Source organism: Athene noctua, chromosome 2, assembly GCF_965140245.1.
Source record: "Athene noctua chromosome 2, bAthNoc1.hap1.1, whole genome shotgun sequence".
Taxonomy (NCBI): domain Eukaryota; kingdom Metazoa; phylum Chordata; class Aves; order Strigiformes; family Strigidae; genus Athene; species Athene noctua.
The window spans coordinates 165,570,923-165,588,838 of record NC_134038.1 but is presented as its reverse complement, the minus strand read 5'-3'; the positions used below and the strand labels follow the sequence as shown (position 1 = coordinate 165,588,838).

The 17,916-nt window shown below is 43.6% G+C and overlaps 1 protein-coding gene across 1 annotated transcript in view; it reads right to left on the bottom strand.

The window, feature by feature from the left end:
• The window catches only part of SCAP (SREBF chaperone), a 65,019-nt gene extending 47,155 nt beyond the window's left edge, over positions 1-17,864 (bottom strand). Inside the window, exon 1 of the mRNA XM_074901047.1 lies at positions 17,652-17,864. The gene's annotated coding sequence lies outside the window, so the exon portion shown is untranslated. The remainder of the gene's footprint in view (positions 1-17,651) is intronic.
• Between the last annotated feature and the right edge of the window lie 52 nt (positions 17,865-17,916).

The window sequence follows — 17,916 nt, the reverse complement described above, 5'->3', positions numbered from 1 at the left end:
AACTGAACTGAAAGTCCACAGTCTTCTGTTACCAGAATTGGAAAGGAAGTTGCAAACAAGTATACTGAAACGGAAACATTCAGGGCTTTGTCTCACTGGTGATCTTTCTCGACATGAGTCTTGCTAGAGCATGTTCTGTTGGGGCTCACACAGCTTGTATCCCTAATCTAAGGGCAGAAGACAAAAAGCAAACCATAAATAATCCTTAAAAGCAAAGCCAGCACCAAGCACACTACAAAACCTCTGGTTTTCTGCACCCAGACACCATGGCTGTCCCATCGCAACAGATCTGATCCCTGGGAGTTTTCTTGTGCTCTGGGCAAAAGCCATCCTGGCTTCATCCCCACAATTCAAGTACGGGGCATTTGATTTTCCACTTTTACCTTAAAAACTGAATAAACCACCACTTCCTGATGAACACAGGTCTCCAGAGGAACAGCTCCTCCCTGTAACTAACCGGTGAGCTGGGTGTCCATAAAAACTTGGGTGTTGCGGTCTAGAAAGAAATGTCAGAGCAGATCTGATCTTGCTGTAGGGCTGAGTGTCAGGATTGGACCATCCCTTCTGTCCCCTGTTCCACGAGTAACTCGGGAACAACACATTCATTCTACTCGAGCAGCAGAAATATGTCACGACTGGCTCTTTGACCAGCCTCATCTTCTCACAGAAATCTGGGTTATTAGCATTGCGCTGGGAACTGTTTCTACTAATTGCAGAGAGGAAAACTTTGTATTTACTTGCTTCACCTGATGTGAAACATTCATTAAGAAGAAAACATTAAGCATTCCAAAGCTAATAGTCAGTTTTTGAGGACTGCATATTGGATTCTGAAATCTTTGTTAACTTTATGCGACAACAGTGCTCATAAAAGTTAAAAGTGGGAACCATTCCTATTCAAAGTAATTTTTGCAAACAAAGATCAGCTACCTCAAAACAAACCTGCTGATTTTAAGACAAGTGTTAAAGGAGAATCCGTTCAGAGTATTTTTTTCCTTTTGCCTGACTGCAAAATCCAAGACAAAGTTGACTGGAAGCAAGAGGACATCAGGGCGTTTCCATAAGCCTGTAACACAATATGTTGCATTTCTGGCTCAGTTCAGGTACAAGAGACATATAGAATGAAGTTCAGAGATAGATCACAGGAAACAAAAGCAAAAGCAGGCTTGAAAGAGCAGGGTTTGGCTTTTAAAGTCTCTTAATTTCCAACGAAAATAAATAATTGCTTAGGCTCTCTAGTCCTTCCTTCCATTTACAAAAGCGTAAATCATTATTATTGCCAGGATGACAAAAATTCAGCTACAGGAGCATGATTTCAGTTATGATGCTTCCACACAGACAGCCAATTCCAACGTCTCCCCTAACCGCAGCACTTCCCATGGCTGGGGGGGCGATAGTCGGGGGGGGCCTGTGGGGGTAACGTAGGGCCAGGAAGGACACCCTGCACCGAGGTTATTCATCCACGCCTTCAGAACCAGATTTTTCAGCGCAGCCTTGCAAACGTTTCCTAGAGATGCAACACACCACAGATCTGTCAGAAGCTGGAAATTCAGCACTGCAGCCAGCAAACGGAGTTCAGATTATAACAAATTCACATCTGGTTAGTTACAGAAGAGTGAATTAATCTTGTAAACAGCATCTTTTCCCCCATTCTTGTGTTACACAGAGAAAAAGCAACTGCTGAAACAATCTGATTGCCATACTCTAATTGATAATTTGCTGCCAACCACAGCAGATTACACCACGTAAGGGACTAAGGACACATACATGCACCTCAGCTCAGCGGGTGAGAAGGTCCTGAACCAAATCCTGAAAACCCTGATAGCCTTCACGTGGTAGCAGGAGCCAGGTGAAGAGGAGACACCAGAGCTGGCTTCCCCCACTGCTGCCGAGCATCCCTCGCTCTCCAGCCCACGGGAGCTGTGCCGCGACCTCCCCCAAGAGAGTTTTCAGACAGCCACGCAGGTCAGAAAGCCACAGTGCTCCTCAGCTAGAATGCTCCCTCCCTCTGAAGTCACCCACAGACAGGAAGGGAACTATGACTAAAAACTGAATTTTTTTTCTGACACCACACTATACACCACGGCTTTGTACTTGTTTGGTACACACACACATTTGCAGATGACTTTTCTCAAGGAGCCAGAAACTCTCCTCATACATAATGCTGCAACTCCCGAAGAAAGGCTTCTACCACCTCTTCGGGAACAAGCACAATCATTTATTTGCTATTCATTCACAACGCAAGGCTGGCAGAGAGCATATTAAATGCAGACAATGCTCTTAGGGTCCCAAGGCCCTCCTTCTCCAAGCTGATCCTTATCCGGATTAGGAGGTGTGTTATGTTATATACCACTTCATTCATAATATACACCAGGCTGGCTACTGTCGTAAGACAAAACAACTTTTAACTGGAATTAAGGACCAGCATCAGCACTTAACAGCACTGCATCACACCACCTGCTCCCTGCCTCACCAGCCTCCCCCTCGGCGTATGCCAGCACAGCAGCTCTTCACCCAAACCCCACAAAAAAAACCAATTCTAGCTCACCATAACTTCTAGGTAGCTGACAGGAGGTCAGGCTCTTCTACTTCCCACCTGCCTGAGAGCTTCTCCCTAATGAGGAGCTTGTGGTGGCCAACTTTGCACCAGGTAAGGAAGCTGTGCTGAAGCAGAACTCAGAGGATTTCACAGCCATCACAGCATGGAGGATGTCAGGGACCTCTGGAGATCACCCAGGGTGATCTGGGGCAGGTTGGTCAGGGCCGTGCCAAGTCAAGTTTCAAGTACCTCCACCAATGGAGACTCCACAGCCTCTCTGCAACTGGTTCCAGTGTTTGGCCACAGGAAAAGAGCAGGTGCCAGGTGTTCTCCGGAGGTTACTCGCCCGGCACGGCTGTATAAAGCCCCTATACAGAAAGATTTGCATGTGCCACTTCACGCACACAGCAGTGGTCATTAAGCACACATTTAACCAGCCTTCTCGTGACACTCTCAGCAGCCCACTACATGGTTCTACGAGCTTCACTAAGGTTAAGAAATACAGCACAAGATCTCTGCATGCAGCCAGCAGCTTTCTCATCCCCACCTGTACCAGGACACAGGGTTTGCAACACTCAGACACAGAACCAGAACAGCCTCGTTCACTTCCTTACTAAATGAGTGCATGACCAAGAAGAGTCCAAACTAAGCTAATATTAAACTGTGCCTCAAATGCAAGAACAAAGAGGTGGCTATCCATAGTATTACAGATATACTCCCTTGGAAAACTCCTGCTGTTCTAGTTTCCTGGCTGTACTGCAAATTCTTACAGAAAACAAGACTGACCAGCAAAGGAAGAAATGCAGGATTTCTTCTTGCAGGAAAAATAAACTCAAACTAACAGATGCTGAATGATACTACCTTTTCCCAAGACAAAAGCTTTCATCTCACTTAACAATAGCTACATGTTCCAAATTCTTCACATTTCTGCCTGAAAGCGTTTTACAGCCTCCACAGAAGGCCTCCCTTTAGCACTGAAGTGCAGGAAAATGCAGCTCTTGTAGGTAGATAGCAGCAGCTCAGACACCACCAGCCCACTGTAAGCTTAGAGGCAAAAACATCCAATGTATGAAAACTTTTCCCTTTACAATAAACAGCAACCTGTTTCATTAAAGTATATTCAACATTTCAGTTTTCTATAACGCATTCTTGAATCAGGCCTTAGCATTGGGTAGTCATAAAAGCATATTACTGAGCTAGTGAAGAGTGGAAGGAGGAAAAAAATAAAAATCACTGTTCTATAATTTCTAGTAATGTTCTATAATTTCTAGTAATTTTTCTTGCACTTCAATCCATAAAATTATTTGCTCCATCTTGTTGCTTATAGAAAATCCTATACCTAAACTTTCAACATGAAATTTTAACCCAGCATTTAAAACATCGAGCTTGGTAAAGTAGGAATTGCTCCAACTCCAAACCCCCACCAACAGCTGCAGCATCCCCCCGGCACCTAACATTTCAAACACATGACCCGTCTCTCCGACGTACCTGTTCTTCATGAAGGGAACGGCACAGCTCACCAGAGTAGCAGCCCCAGATCAGATGCAAAGTTTCAGCAGCTTTTCTGCCAAGACTGTGTGTTTGGGGAAGGACAGGGGAGGAATGAAGGGGAAAAAAACATGTTTACTAAAAATTAGGATTTATAAAGGTCATTCCGTTGTCTTCTGCTGTTGCCAACAGAGCAGATCAATCTGACTGCTGTTCTCTCAGCACCTGAGGGCAAGGCGGGCATATGGACCATTAGCAATAATTCACCCTCCCAGCGCTGCAGAGATTTGCCACATATCCATCAATCCCACACAGGCTCCCCAGAGACAGCAGAATCAGAGCAACCTTCTGCCGTAAAGTTATCACAAAACAACTGGAAACAGCAGGATCGATGCTGCTCGAGACAGAACTAACCAAACTACTGCAAATTTGTACTGTCAAATGAGAAAATTTTTTATCTGGGCTCCAGTGAAGAGGGGACATATTCACACAGGCGTACATATGGCTACAGGTATTGCATGTGTTCCTGGGCTATACCCAGGACACACAAAGCAGAAAAGCAAGAGTGATAGCCAATACTGAGTCTACTGTCTGATTTACAGTCTCTGTTCGAGCTGCAAATGTTTCTCTGACCTCTTCTCAGTCCTCACAACAGCTATGATTTCATGTCAACGCCAGAAACCCAGAACACAAACACCCCCCTGAAAACAAGTGAAGTGAAGAAGTTTCCTTGCAGATGCAGAAAACGCAGCTATATGTTAGATCACACACACACCAGCAAGGAAAAAACTGATTTTCTTGCCCTTTGTTGAACTGTGGAGATTCTTCATATCCTTGAGATGCTAGAAGCTATCACCGCTGCAAACCCGCCCAAGTAAAATGACTGGTGTCAGCTGCTGCGGGAGCTCTCACTGCCCAGCATCAGCAAGAGAGAGGGAGAAGGGAAGGAAGAGAAGAACAGCCCTCAGGAACCCAATTGTCCCACCCTTCAAGTCTGCCTGACCAAGTGGGAATTCTCCTCCCATGAGGGCCAGGGCTGAAGCATTCTTCTGAAGACTTCAGAGGTGGGAAAACAAGAAATATGCTCAAAACACTAAACTCCCTTCATAGAAATGCTACACAATCAGCTCTAACACCAAGCTCCTATTCTCCACTTGCATTCCCATGAGAAGAATAACGTGCTTTGTGCTGTGAAAGGACACAGAGGTCACGGGGGAACAGAATACTTCCTATGGGAAAATCACGACCAGCACACTAACCTCCTGGGGGCTGGTGTCTGCAATGGGTTAATCCCAACACCACTCTTTCAGAAACAAGGCTCCAGAATAGCCTGTATGTTTGCAGTCCCATATTCTTCACAGAAGAGGACTTTTCATAGTCAAAAAGTAGAAATTCTTCAATGAATTAGATTTCAGGCTGCATTCCCATTCCATTCCAGTATTTAAAGGCTGAACTGAGCTTCTGAACCAGATTTCAACACACAAAACATGCTTCTAGCCCAGGATAACCAGGCACATGCACCCTCAGCACAAGTCTCACCTTCCTCTGGCCAGCACATGGTCATAAACAAGCGAGTTTTGACAGGAGCTGAACCTCTGAGTTCTCAACAGTACAATCTAATAGCACAATATTGCATTGTGACTATCAAACATCTCCCACATACCTTTCCCTTCTTAGTTACCCTTCTCTGAAGGCACCACAAAGCTCTTTGCACCGGTCTAACTGTCTGCTCTAAACCTGCTTGGCAACTCATTTCCCTCAGTCAACTAAAATAAAAAAAAAAAAAAAAAAATACAACACACAAACAAACCACCAAAACCAAATAAAAGCATGCTTGCCAGGAACTTGGGAGGTTTAAAGATCAAGGAGATACACACATCCTGATAGAAAATTCTACACAAATTAACAGCAGCCACTCACTTCATTCTCACCTTTTTGCCCATTTTCCTCACCCTACAATATTCATTTACGTTTTGGGAGTTCAAAGATCCAGCAGCTATCTGAAATAGACCCCAGTTTACAAGCGGTATTTCACTCATTTTACAAATTTTTAATCATGTCTTGAAGTGCCCGAGTAGCAACAACAACAAAGAAACACTGCCATAAAGATTCAAAGAGAAAGCACCTAAATAATCTTAACACCCCTGATAATACATTATCTGCTACCAAAGAAGGGACTGACATTCAAAATAAGTTTCCAAACCTATTTACAGGACATCTTTTGGACTTTCATGCCCCAAGAGAAGAATTTCAGCTAAACTCCTGCTTAAGAACAGTAACTCATTGAATGTACCTTCTATCAAATGCCTTCTCTGACTTTCTAAAATTCTTCCAATAGCATTAGACAACAGCTTATTGGTGCAGATGAAATGAGAGGATGTTCTGCGTGAAGAACCATGAAACACGGAAGTTTGGGATACGTAGCAAAAACCAAAGTATCCAAATTTAGAAAAAACTCACTTCAAAGCTTACTCTTCATTCTGCATCCAGCCAAAGCTTGCCGTTTATTAAGTAGATTGACAGATTACCAAACACAAGAAAACATTTCCTAATCTCTTCTTCCTGACAACAGAGCTCTTGCCCAACATAGTTCTTGTTAACAATGACCTGACCTCCACTGTCAATTTACTACACAGAGAGAAACACAATCCTATGAGGCAGCTTCTCCCTTAAAATATGGGTTTAGCCTCTTTTAGCGTCATTTATTACAATTTCAGAAATATTATTAGTGTATAACTCACACGAGATGCACGATAGAAAAGCTGCAAAATTAGTTATGACAAGGATGAATCTAGAGAAGATGCAGGATATACACCATAGAGAGAATCCCCAAATTCAATTTCCAATTTTGGCACTGAACTGCTGAGCAGATTTTGGGCAAAAGGCTTGTCCTCTCTACACTCATTTCTCCCTCATCTGTAAAAGGGAACTAAATTATACTGATTAAATTTTAAAAATACTGTGAAATACAAAGAAAGCTAAGAATCACAATTCAAAAGCTGCTACTGTAAATATTAGGAATACATGCACCAAACTCTTTACTTTCTTCACAGTTGCACCAGAACGTGCTTGTCTAACAAGCATGCCAAGCAGCACGCCAGCTCTCAGCCAGATAAAAGTCTGTAAACACTCCAGAAAGCACTTGCTTCATCTGTCAGTGAACTGACTCAGAGGATTTCTAGCTACGGTGGATTTTTTCCACAATACCAATCTGTCACCTGCAACTGAATTTAAAAGTGCAACCACAGTGCTGTATTTTTTCCAGGCCTTAGGCAACTGAGTACTAAACTCTTACTCTAAGAAGGCAGAAGAGACAAATCAGATTGTAGTGTTTGGCTTTTAATTTAATTCTTGAATTTTTTATTACAAAAATAGACATTTACTTAGATAAACAGCAGTCTACAGTTAAAACACTAGAATTAAAAACTACCCAGAGTTTTGAAAAGGATATAAACTCTCAAGTGCCATGCAATGCACAAACTTTTAAGAATGTCTTTTGAAAAAGACTTTTTCAAATGCCTCCTAAACCTCCTCGACCATTTATTACCAACAACTGCACTCAACCATAAAGTGGCAATTCCTTCATTTTACCAAAAAAGCCACTGAGTTCAGAACTTGCTGTCCAATATATTTTACACTGAACTTATCGCTTACTTATGAGTAAGATCAACATCAATTCATTATTATTCAGTCCGCTAAAGGTTCTCCAACATTATATTTTTGCTGTATGGTTAGTTCTGTAGCTAGCACCTTGTCAGCCAAGCTCAACGCAGGTGGTGGGGCTCTAGGAGACCTCTCGCTGTTGGTATCATCATGGCAGGGTCTACAGAACCAGGCTGCAGTGTAATTCCTTAAAAGGTTCAACAGAAATAAAAAAAGAACAAAGATTTGAGCTATCATCTGGTTAGACAGCATTAGGTCGGATTTCCTTCGTGTGTGGCACCACCTCAACGGGATCAGACCTAAGCAGTACTTGAAAAAACTCTGTATTTAAAACTCCCAACGAGCAAGGCACAGATAGGCAGGTTTGGACAGTGGCTCTGACTTCACAAAAAAAACCCCTCACCTAACAACTAACAAGTTATATCTTTCCAGGAATAAGAGAGTCCAAAATAAAAACCCACTGCTTTGCAAAACAGCAAAGGGAGGGGAAAAAAAAAAAAAAAAAAAAAGGGAGGGGGTGGGCAGACTACATAAAAAAGTGTGTGTTAAAAAAAAACCCTTAAGGGGAATGAGAAGAAAATGTTTAGAGGTGACAGAGGCTACTGAGAAATACTTCTGGGAAGCTCATTAGAAATGCCTATCACATATCAAAAAATTCAGTGAAGAGTTGAAGATGTGTCCAAATGAAGAAAATTAGGAGAGAGGTTCTTGCACACTGTGTGTGAGCACATTACACAGCAGGTCAAAAAGGAATCTGAGGAACTGCTGGGAAGAGGTGTAAGAACTACTAATAAATGCCAATTCAGATACCAGGAGCAGCAAGTCCTCCTCCAAGGGGTTACACAGTGAGATGTTACACCAGCCAGGGGCCTGGACCAGAGGGTGTTACTGTGAGAGACCCAGAGCACCAAAACAGCTCCAGTAGCACGTAACCACCTGTCCCGAGGGGGTTGTTGGAAGGTGGGAAGTATTCTTCCTACTTTTACTAAGAAACATCTGGGAAACTACACATAACTAAGGCGGATATTCAAAAGAAATCCGTAGAAAACAGAATTGTTTGATGGAAGGAGAGTTCCCACACGCTGAGGAAGAAGAGTCAGCTTCACAAATGTGTCTGACTGACTTCTCCAGAGGAATAAACAAGCCCACAGATCAGAGACCTGATTTTAAAAGTCTACCTAGACTGATAAAAATGCGTTCAAGAAAACTCCTTATGAAGGACTTCTAAAAAACTAAGCTATCATACGATAAAGGAGGCAGGCCTTCATATGGCTAGAAGTTGATTACAAAAGGGGTTAAAATAGGATCATAACCAATGTCTGATTCTCTTCATAGAGGGGGGTGATCACACAGTCCCACAGGGAATTGTGCTGTTTGACATATTGACAATTTCCCTGGAAAAAAAGGTGCAGTCTTGACATAAATAACCCTTTCAGTTGTCTGTTGATGGTGGCAAAAAACAGGCCAGCTGAAGAGCTGGCAGAAGTAACTCCACATCAGGTGACTGGACAGCAAAACAACAGGTCAAGTTCAATGCCAATGCAATGGTATGTGATGCATAGGGGGAAAATTATGTAACATACACAGGAATGCATCCTCAATTGGCTATCACCACTCAAGAACAAGATCCTGGTGTCCTAATCGTTAATTCTCTGAAAATGTGATGTGGTCAAAAAAAAAGAAAAGAAAATTGTATAGGAGGAATTGTTAAGAATAGAATGGAGAACAAATAGAAATCATTACAATATGTAAACCTGCGCAGTTCTGGTCATTCTTCCTCTTCCTCTTCATCTTAAAAAGGACACAAAGGAGAAGTAAAGAGGTACAGAGAAGTTCAACAAGGATGATCCAAGATACAGAGTAGTCTTCATAAAACGAAAAAGCATGGGAAGACTTTTCAGTCTGGAAAAGATTTTATCAGCAAATGGATACAAGGGACTTCTCTAACAGATGATCTGAGGAAGCTGAACAGGGGATGGCTGACCCTTTCAGTACAGGAATAACTCCACATCAAACGAAACTACAAAGTGGCAGCTCAAAATAAACACACAGTTAAGCTGTGGAAATCTTTACCCCAGGACATTGTCTAATGTCACGTAGGTTAAAAAAAGCAAGTGGACTAATTTTTGGAAGAGTGAGCCGCAGCTCAGCACAAAGCCATGGCATTCCCCTGGCTCGAGAAGCCCCTCGGCCACAAGCCACCTCTCCTGAACACTGCTCTGGCTGCCAGGATCCAAGGTATTTGCCTGGTTGACACACTCTTCCCCTGTACTAAATCCTGTCCATGCTGAGACCAGATAACAACCTAAAGAGGCCGTCAGTCCGACCCAGCAGGCATCCTTATGCAATGCATCTCACGCCATCACTTCTGGAATAATCTGCTCCTTTATGTTTATCAGTGTAGCTGCTTTACAACACACGGCCAGGGAATCACTTTCTCCTAAAAACACCAAAAGACTGATGCAACACCCACATGCAGTTGCGTATCAGAGCTTTACCATTAAATCCACCTTTGACTTCAACAAGAGCGTGCTGGCCTGTGGCAGTATGCCCCAACTCAGTGGCCAGGCACAAAAAATTTGATCAACTTTTCACTCCCTGGCTGCTCGGGAAGTTCTAGACTCCAGCTGTAGAGAAATTAACTCCAGGATACAAACAGTAACCAACAAAGAGCACCTTTGATCTTTTTATAGGATATACCTTGCTTATATGAATGCACTCGTCAGGCATCTGAAACCTGTATTTTAAAATTTCTAAAGTATGGAGAAAATTCACTTCCAGAAAAATAATATGGATGGCAAGTGTTATTTACCTTCTTGTAGGTCTTAATCAAGCTCCATCGCTGCAATGTAAAGTAGCTCTGCCTACATTTGTGCTTCCTCCTGAACACAGAGTCATCTGCTTGGTTCTTTCTGTAACAATCAGCTCTTCATGCAAGACTTCTGAGAGGAGTCCCCAAACAGCTTACCCAGCACAGACCTGCAATACACTTGTCTTGCTACTACAGCCACAGTTTCTACCAACGTCATTTTCTAACCCTCTCTACAAGATCAAGTTTAACATCTTAGCCCATGCCTCCTGTTCGTGATATGAAATATGTAGAACGCTTCTGGCTGTCACTCGTGCAGTGGTAACTTTGTCAGATCCATCCTCAGTGTCATTTCTAAAAAGTTTCCAAGTACTACATATGTTATGGACAAGCAAGAAGGAGTCAAAACCTCCCCAAAGCAGCCCTCACACCCCACTAGAGCATGCGATTTGAAAAATAAAAAAACCCCAACAAACCCCAAGACAAACACTTCAGCACGACCATGACAGCTTCCTGTGAAGCACATACGACCTGACACACACTTTTGCACAGGACACGATCTTTTTCTTGCAGTTCCCACGCCTGCAGTAGAAGGCACTAACTCCAAGGCAGGCTGCCCCTCGCCTACTCCGTTCCTCCAGCCCCAGTACTAATCCAGTTGTGGCTGGGGACCCACAGCACACGACAAACCTCTTTAGTAATTACAGCTCAGGTGTGAAAGAAGATGGGGCTAGAAGGGACCTTGAGGGCTCTAATTCATGCACCTCACTCAGAGCACTGTGAGTTATACTCAGATGATTCCCAACAAATGTTTATCCATCTTGTCCTTGGGCATTTAGTCAGAGCCTCTACAGCCAACCCAAGCAACGTACTCTAATAGTAACCTTTAGATAGGGTGTTTTTTTTAACATTTTACCTGTCCCTCCACATTATTTAACCCCGTACTCCTGCGCAGTTCTCAGTGGGCATGGAGCACAGGGCAGCCTCAGCAGCAATACTTGAAAGAGCAAATTCCTTGAGCCCCCCCTGCACCTCCTCAGGGCACACAGCTTTGTCCCGAGACAGACTGCTCTGCTTCACAGTCTCTCCCCTTGGTTTCTGTCACACCAAAACGTGGTCACGGGGTGTCCCAGTGAAGCCTTACTGGCACTGGGTGGAACAGAAGGATTACACCATAACGTGCCATTTGTTCTCTGGTTTATATACCCAAACAGAACTTATGCTTCCCCTCCTCCTTCCCCCACAGTAGATCACTGGTCACCACCGCAGGTAAAAGGTTCCTTTAATTATGGATTTTACCTAATCAATTATTCTAATGCTTGCAGCTGGTTATTTTTGCTTGAATACAAAACCTTACCACTGTCTTTATTGACCTGTAGCAAATTTTTCAGGCAACATTTAAGTCGTCAAATCCATCTCTCCATTTTTAATCCTGTCATATAGCCTATCTGTAGTCCTGCCCTGTTTTATGCCATGTACAACTTTAACATGCATAGTCTGTTCTAGCACTTAAGTCATAAATGCAAACCCACAGCCCTCACACTAACCCTCCCAATACAGCCTTCTGTTTTAACAAGATCTTTACTGGTACTCCGAGTCTATTTCTTTAACCATGTTTGTACCCATCATATCATGGCACCTTCTTAGGCTTTTTTTTTTTTTTTTAATCTCACCTATTTGAAGTCTTATTAGGACAAAAATCAAAACCTTACTGAATTCAAGATACACGGAACCTTTTGTTTCTGCAGCTTGAACCAGACCTGCCATCTTATCCTAGAAAGAAGTCAACTCGCTTTGCCAAGGAAGTACCTGTGACAAACCAGCACTGGCTGTTACGTGCTCGCTGTAATCTTTCAGGTGCTTACAAATCATCTGACTACTTGCTGCAGGATTTTAAGATGACTCCTACTCCCCATTCTCTTCTTCCCACACTTTCACCTACACAAGCTGCTCGCTCTTCTCTAGACTTTCCAAACATCACCTATTTTCCATCTCTCAAAAGGTGCCTACTAAAGCTTTTCTTTTTTTACTCCATACTTGAAGTACACAGATGAAAATACCTCACTTAAATGACTGCTTACAAACCTGCTCTTTCTTTTTTCTAGTCTGCCGCTAGCATCAGTTGCTCACCAGTTGACTTTGGTCTTAAATAAGAGTCAAAAGATACTGAACAGTAACTGTGCTTTCCTCCACCATCTTCTTACTATTAAGATATTCACAGAATAATTCTTGTATCCCTTGATGGCCTCTGACACTCAGGTTTGATTTCTATCTTAATCTTTCTTCCCTGGTCTTGCTAGTCTTCAAATGAAAAACAGAAACACCTCTGGGTTTGAATAACCCACATACTGCAGAGTGATAAAAGCAACATTTGCAATTAGTACTTTAATAATTATTTCTATCCAGATCCAGTGCTGCTTTTTTGAGATAAAGTTTATGTAACTGAGAAGCAGACATTTATTATCACAACACAACTATCAGAGATTCACTTTCTCGATAGTTTTGCAGCTGCAATTACTTATTTTCCTCATTATATGAGTATCTGAAACGAGCATGATTTTTTTTCATGTTTCTTTATCTACAGCTGGGGCTCCTTTCCCTGAAAAGGATACATTTCCTGGTTCAAAACTCTCCTTCAGGACAGAAATCAGAGTTAGTGGTTAATGATCTGTATTAAAAAGGAAAAAAAACCCAAACAAACAAAACCCTGTTTAATTTAGGTCCATAGGTTCTGAAGGTATGGTTTTTAGTTTCACTTCTCAAATAGATGGTCTTGTCTGTATATCTCTGCATAGCACCTTCTACTGCAACTATTTTTTAAGAGATTATACCACGATAAATGCTTAACATCCTTACTTCATTCAACAGTTTTACATAGCAGGGAAAGTTAAATTGGGCAGTAACATTTTTTTTACAGGCATAACAGGCAACTATGCTTCTCGGAAGGAAATGTAGTTCATTCAGCAGCCCACTACACCACTGCTTGTGTTCAGGTCACTCCTTCAGCCCTGGGTGCTACAGACACAACGGGTTTCCAAAACCCTTCCCAGGTAAACCACATCTATGTAAACACTTCTAGCAGACTTCTGCATTTTCCACGTACTCCTCCACTTCCCTTCACCAGGCAGAAACCAGTCCTGGTTCTGACTTCAATAGAGGAAGGGTAGAAGAGCTTTTTTTAGGTACCTTCCTTCTGAAATCTGCATTGCCAGCATAGAGGTTTCAAGCATCTTTTTCACCATGACCATTTTCACTGCTGCTCTGACAATCCTTTGAATTTAATTCAGCGGCTAGTTTTGGTGACTTCTGTTGATGCAACAGCAGTAGTATTTTTCTGGTTTACCAAGATCACAGCCTATATTGGGTCATTTGCCTCCTAGAAGAAAATTCTACACCCTCCCCCAAAACCTCAGAAATAGCTTTTGAGTAAGCCACCCAGTCACATTAAAAACACACTTCTATAACAAAGTCCAGGCATCTTTGGCAGAAGTTTCCTGACTAACTGCAACCAGAGTTGGATCAAAGTAAGTTTATGCATCAAGCACTATCACTTTCCTAAAAAATATGTTGTGGAAACATACAAAACAATAGTCTTCCCATTTCAGAACTAATTGGTTTCTGTAGTTAAGTACTGGTTGGGTACCTTCTGACAGCTGCCAACAGAAAAGTTTCTAAAGCTGCTGGGTTTGGCAGAAAAACTCGTCTACCTTTGGCTCTCTGGGGAAACGCGCTTCCTGTTCCACACTGATCCCCTCTACAACTCCTAGTGTTAGAGCCTCAGTGGTATTTTCACTCTGAACTCTTAAATGCTGGAAGTTTTGGCTGTGTCAGTCATCTAATTAACAGGGATTCTCTCAGAGGCAGGATGCTAACAGCGACAGAAATAAGGAAGACAACAAACACCACGCTGATCACTTAGTACAGGAAACAGAAAGCAAAAATTTAGACATAAACTTCAGCATGTATTTCCCTGCATTGTTCTTTAAAAAAAAAAACAAACAACATAAACCACCAAACCTTTGATCCAAACAGTTTTCATTATAAAAAAGTTAAGTCTGCACTTTAAGATCATTCTGGTTTGAAAAGGGCCCTGAGAAGGCACAAGTGAACGTACACATCTGTAAGGTGACTCACTTGCATGGGATTGATTTTCAGCAGGTTCTAGGTTACAGAAGTAACATTTGGCAAGCCTGAATAAGCAAACTACCAGGACTCCCAACATTCGAAAGGGAGCTTTTCGTCATTTTTAGCATTACACACAACTAAATATTTTTCTTTCTAATAATCACCAATTCGAAACCCAGGATCAGCAAATCACTAAGCTCTTTCTTCCCGACAGCAAAACAATCCTAAAACCACTCCGTTAGACAACAAGTCTGAAAGTCTGACTCGGACATTGTCTTTCGAAAACAAACTAACTATTATTCCCATGGCATCTTTATCACAATGGTCCATACAAGATTAATTCAGTTTTTACCAAGGAAATGCAACCCTCCTCCCCTCCTCATTCAGCACTGCTCTCTCGCCGCAGCTGAAACTCACTTTTTTACTGGCAGGAGCCTGAGAATTTTAATTTCTTCCCAAGGGAACACAGTTACATAGAAAGGACACCGGCTGTTCTGAAACACCAGGACTGCTTCTTTACCTGAAGACACAAATTAAAAGATTTGCTTGAAGACAACCATCTTTAAGTCCCTGTTCCTCCACCTTTCATTTGGTATTTTGGTTGTGGTAAGGCCGCATGACCACTTAACTCCCTCATGTTCCTTAAAACCTTTCCTTCTCGCTCTTCAACGCACCGTAAAGCTTTGAAGGAATTCTAACACAAGATATGACAGCTAAGGAACGTTGTAAAGCTCAGTCTACATTTACCTCTGGTCTCGTTTTATACTCAAGACCAAGTTCCTCGGACTAAGCGCCAGCGGTTCCTCCTTGCTCGTACAGCACGGGGCACAGAGGAGCGTGTTCCCCACCACCGGGGCTCCGCGCTGCCACGGCACACTGTAGAAAGTCTGTTGTAAAATGGGAGAAAGCTGCCTGCAGCTCCCTGGAGCAAGAGTCAAGGGAGGTGTGTCAGTTCCACGAGCTCGGCACAGAAAGTCAGCCGCAGTGAGAAGAGAAAGGAGGATTCCCAGGTCACAAGATCTGCAGAAATTGCTGTACTGCTGCTGCTACTCCCCTTTCACTCATGACTTACTACGTTCCACTACAGGCAGGTAAAACTATTCTTGTTCATCAAGCTGTACCTATTCTATTTTTTAAACTCTTTGCTCACAAGATAAAATTAAAAAAAACTTTTCTATGCATAATTATATGAACTCTGATGACAGACAGGCCTAGCAACCACTGAATAAAAATAACATTGATTAAACTCAACAGCTGTCTTCAGAGAGAGCTTGACAAATTCATTCATCACTGAGATTTTGACACATAAAAAACTACTTCAATGCACCTGAGACAAAACCTAACTCTTCTTTGCTCTTCTGTGATGCTAAATTTGAATCACGTTTGGAAAAATAAACAGCATCATACCAAGTTAAGTTTTGTAACTGAAAATACTGAGCAGAACTGTTCTGGTGGAAGGAATCAGGGGCTAACAGCACAGCTCTCGATGTGTCACACATTCAGTGAAAATCCCAGAGTGTTTTCCTTTCTCCTGAATTCAAGTCAGCTAATCTCCTTTCTGCATTACACAACAGCTCATGTAATCCTAAATTTATCACACCAGTACCCCATCGTAACAGTTCTAAGTTTCACAAAGAGTCAGATCATGCCTCATCTTTGCCCCTTTCATGAAAGAAAATTTTCAACAATCCTGAAAAATAAGCAGATGTTGCATTCAGGAAATTTTGGTGTTAAAGCAGTAGTCCTTTCCTCAGGATTCTCCCAAACACAAACCCACAACCACACCAGTTCAGGATTCAAACAGTTCCTTGCTCATTACATTAGAAAATAATCTAAGTGTTCGTTCGGTCACTGAGAAGGGATTCGATTCCTGAATATTAACCAAACTCCAAAGACTAGAACGATTAGGCAGAGCGAGACCCACTTGCAGCACCGTGGTGTTATCCCAGAGCGAAGTCCCCACCAAAGTCAAAGCAGCAGAACAGATCGAGTTCCAAGGTGGTCAGCAACCACCTGCCGACGTGCTGAGCAAACCCAGCAGAGTATTTCACTCCGCATTTCAGTCATTCCCTTTACATACTCAGTTATTTTTCCTCATTTCTTTAAAGCATGTTCTCCTGAGTCTGCACCTGAGGTGATTAACTCCTTTCGACATCTCAGCCTCTTTACTGGTTTAGTCCCATCCTACCACCTTTTGACCCACCAAAACTTTCTACACGGCTCTCTCAGACACGTTTCCTCAGGCTTTTCCCTCCCTTTCTCTCTGCTCTCCTCCAGCACGGCTGACGACTCACCCACCGTTCCCTGAGCAGCGAACACTCTCTGTTTTGATCCCAGTTCCTTCCAAATCAAGCGCCCAACCCCAACCCTTCCCGCAAACACCACTTGCTTCTTCATCCTCAGCAGCCAGGCGGGTGAGGCAGCCCCTCCGGCTGTCTCCGGAAAGCACCGCACCTTGCTCTTCGCAAACATGAAAATTAATCATTATTCTTTTTGCCAACCCCGACGCTCTCACCAGTTCTGGCAAAACACATCACGAAATAAAACGCCACCCGCGCAAGCCCACAGGATCATACCCACCACCCTCCGCAAGCCAAATCCCCGAACCCGACAACAGGCAACGCAGCACCACAGGTTGGAGGTGGCGGGGGGGTGAAGGATCCGGTGGGTGAGGGCCTCCTTTGTGCACCCCAAATCCCACCCACCCCCACAGACACCCCCGAGGGGCGGGGAGCCCCCCCCTCCTCCACTCCGGCTGAGGGGCCTCCCCTCAGGCTTCCCAGAGGCCTAAAAGGCCGCGGCTCCCTCAGGAACGAAGAGGGGATGAGGGGGGGGTCTGCGAGCGGCCCGTAATGGGCCGGTAAAGGGGGGAGGCGGCGGCGCGCACCCGCCTGCGGGAGGGGAAAGCGCGCGCGCAGCCGGGCCCGGCGGGAACTGCCGTTGGGGGCGGGGAAGGGGGGGGGGGTACGGACACACACGGAATATCTCGGTGTCCCTCGGGGACCGATCGCGCTCACCGGTGCCTCTCACCTCACCGGCGGGGAAGCGAGTTCCTTCCTCCCCTCCGACCTTTGACCTCTTCGCGGCCGTGACTCCGTGGGTTTTGGGGTTTTTTTGGTTTGTTTTTTTTTTTTTTTTAAATTTATCTTGGTTTTTGGGGGGTTTTTTAGGGGGTTGTTTTAAACACACCCCCGCCTTCCTGACCCTAAACCTTTCCGTTCAGCCCGTCGTTCCCGGTCCAGTTCACCCACCCCCTCCCGCCCTCCCCCCCTTGCCGCCGCCGGGCCCCACCGGA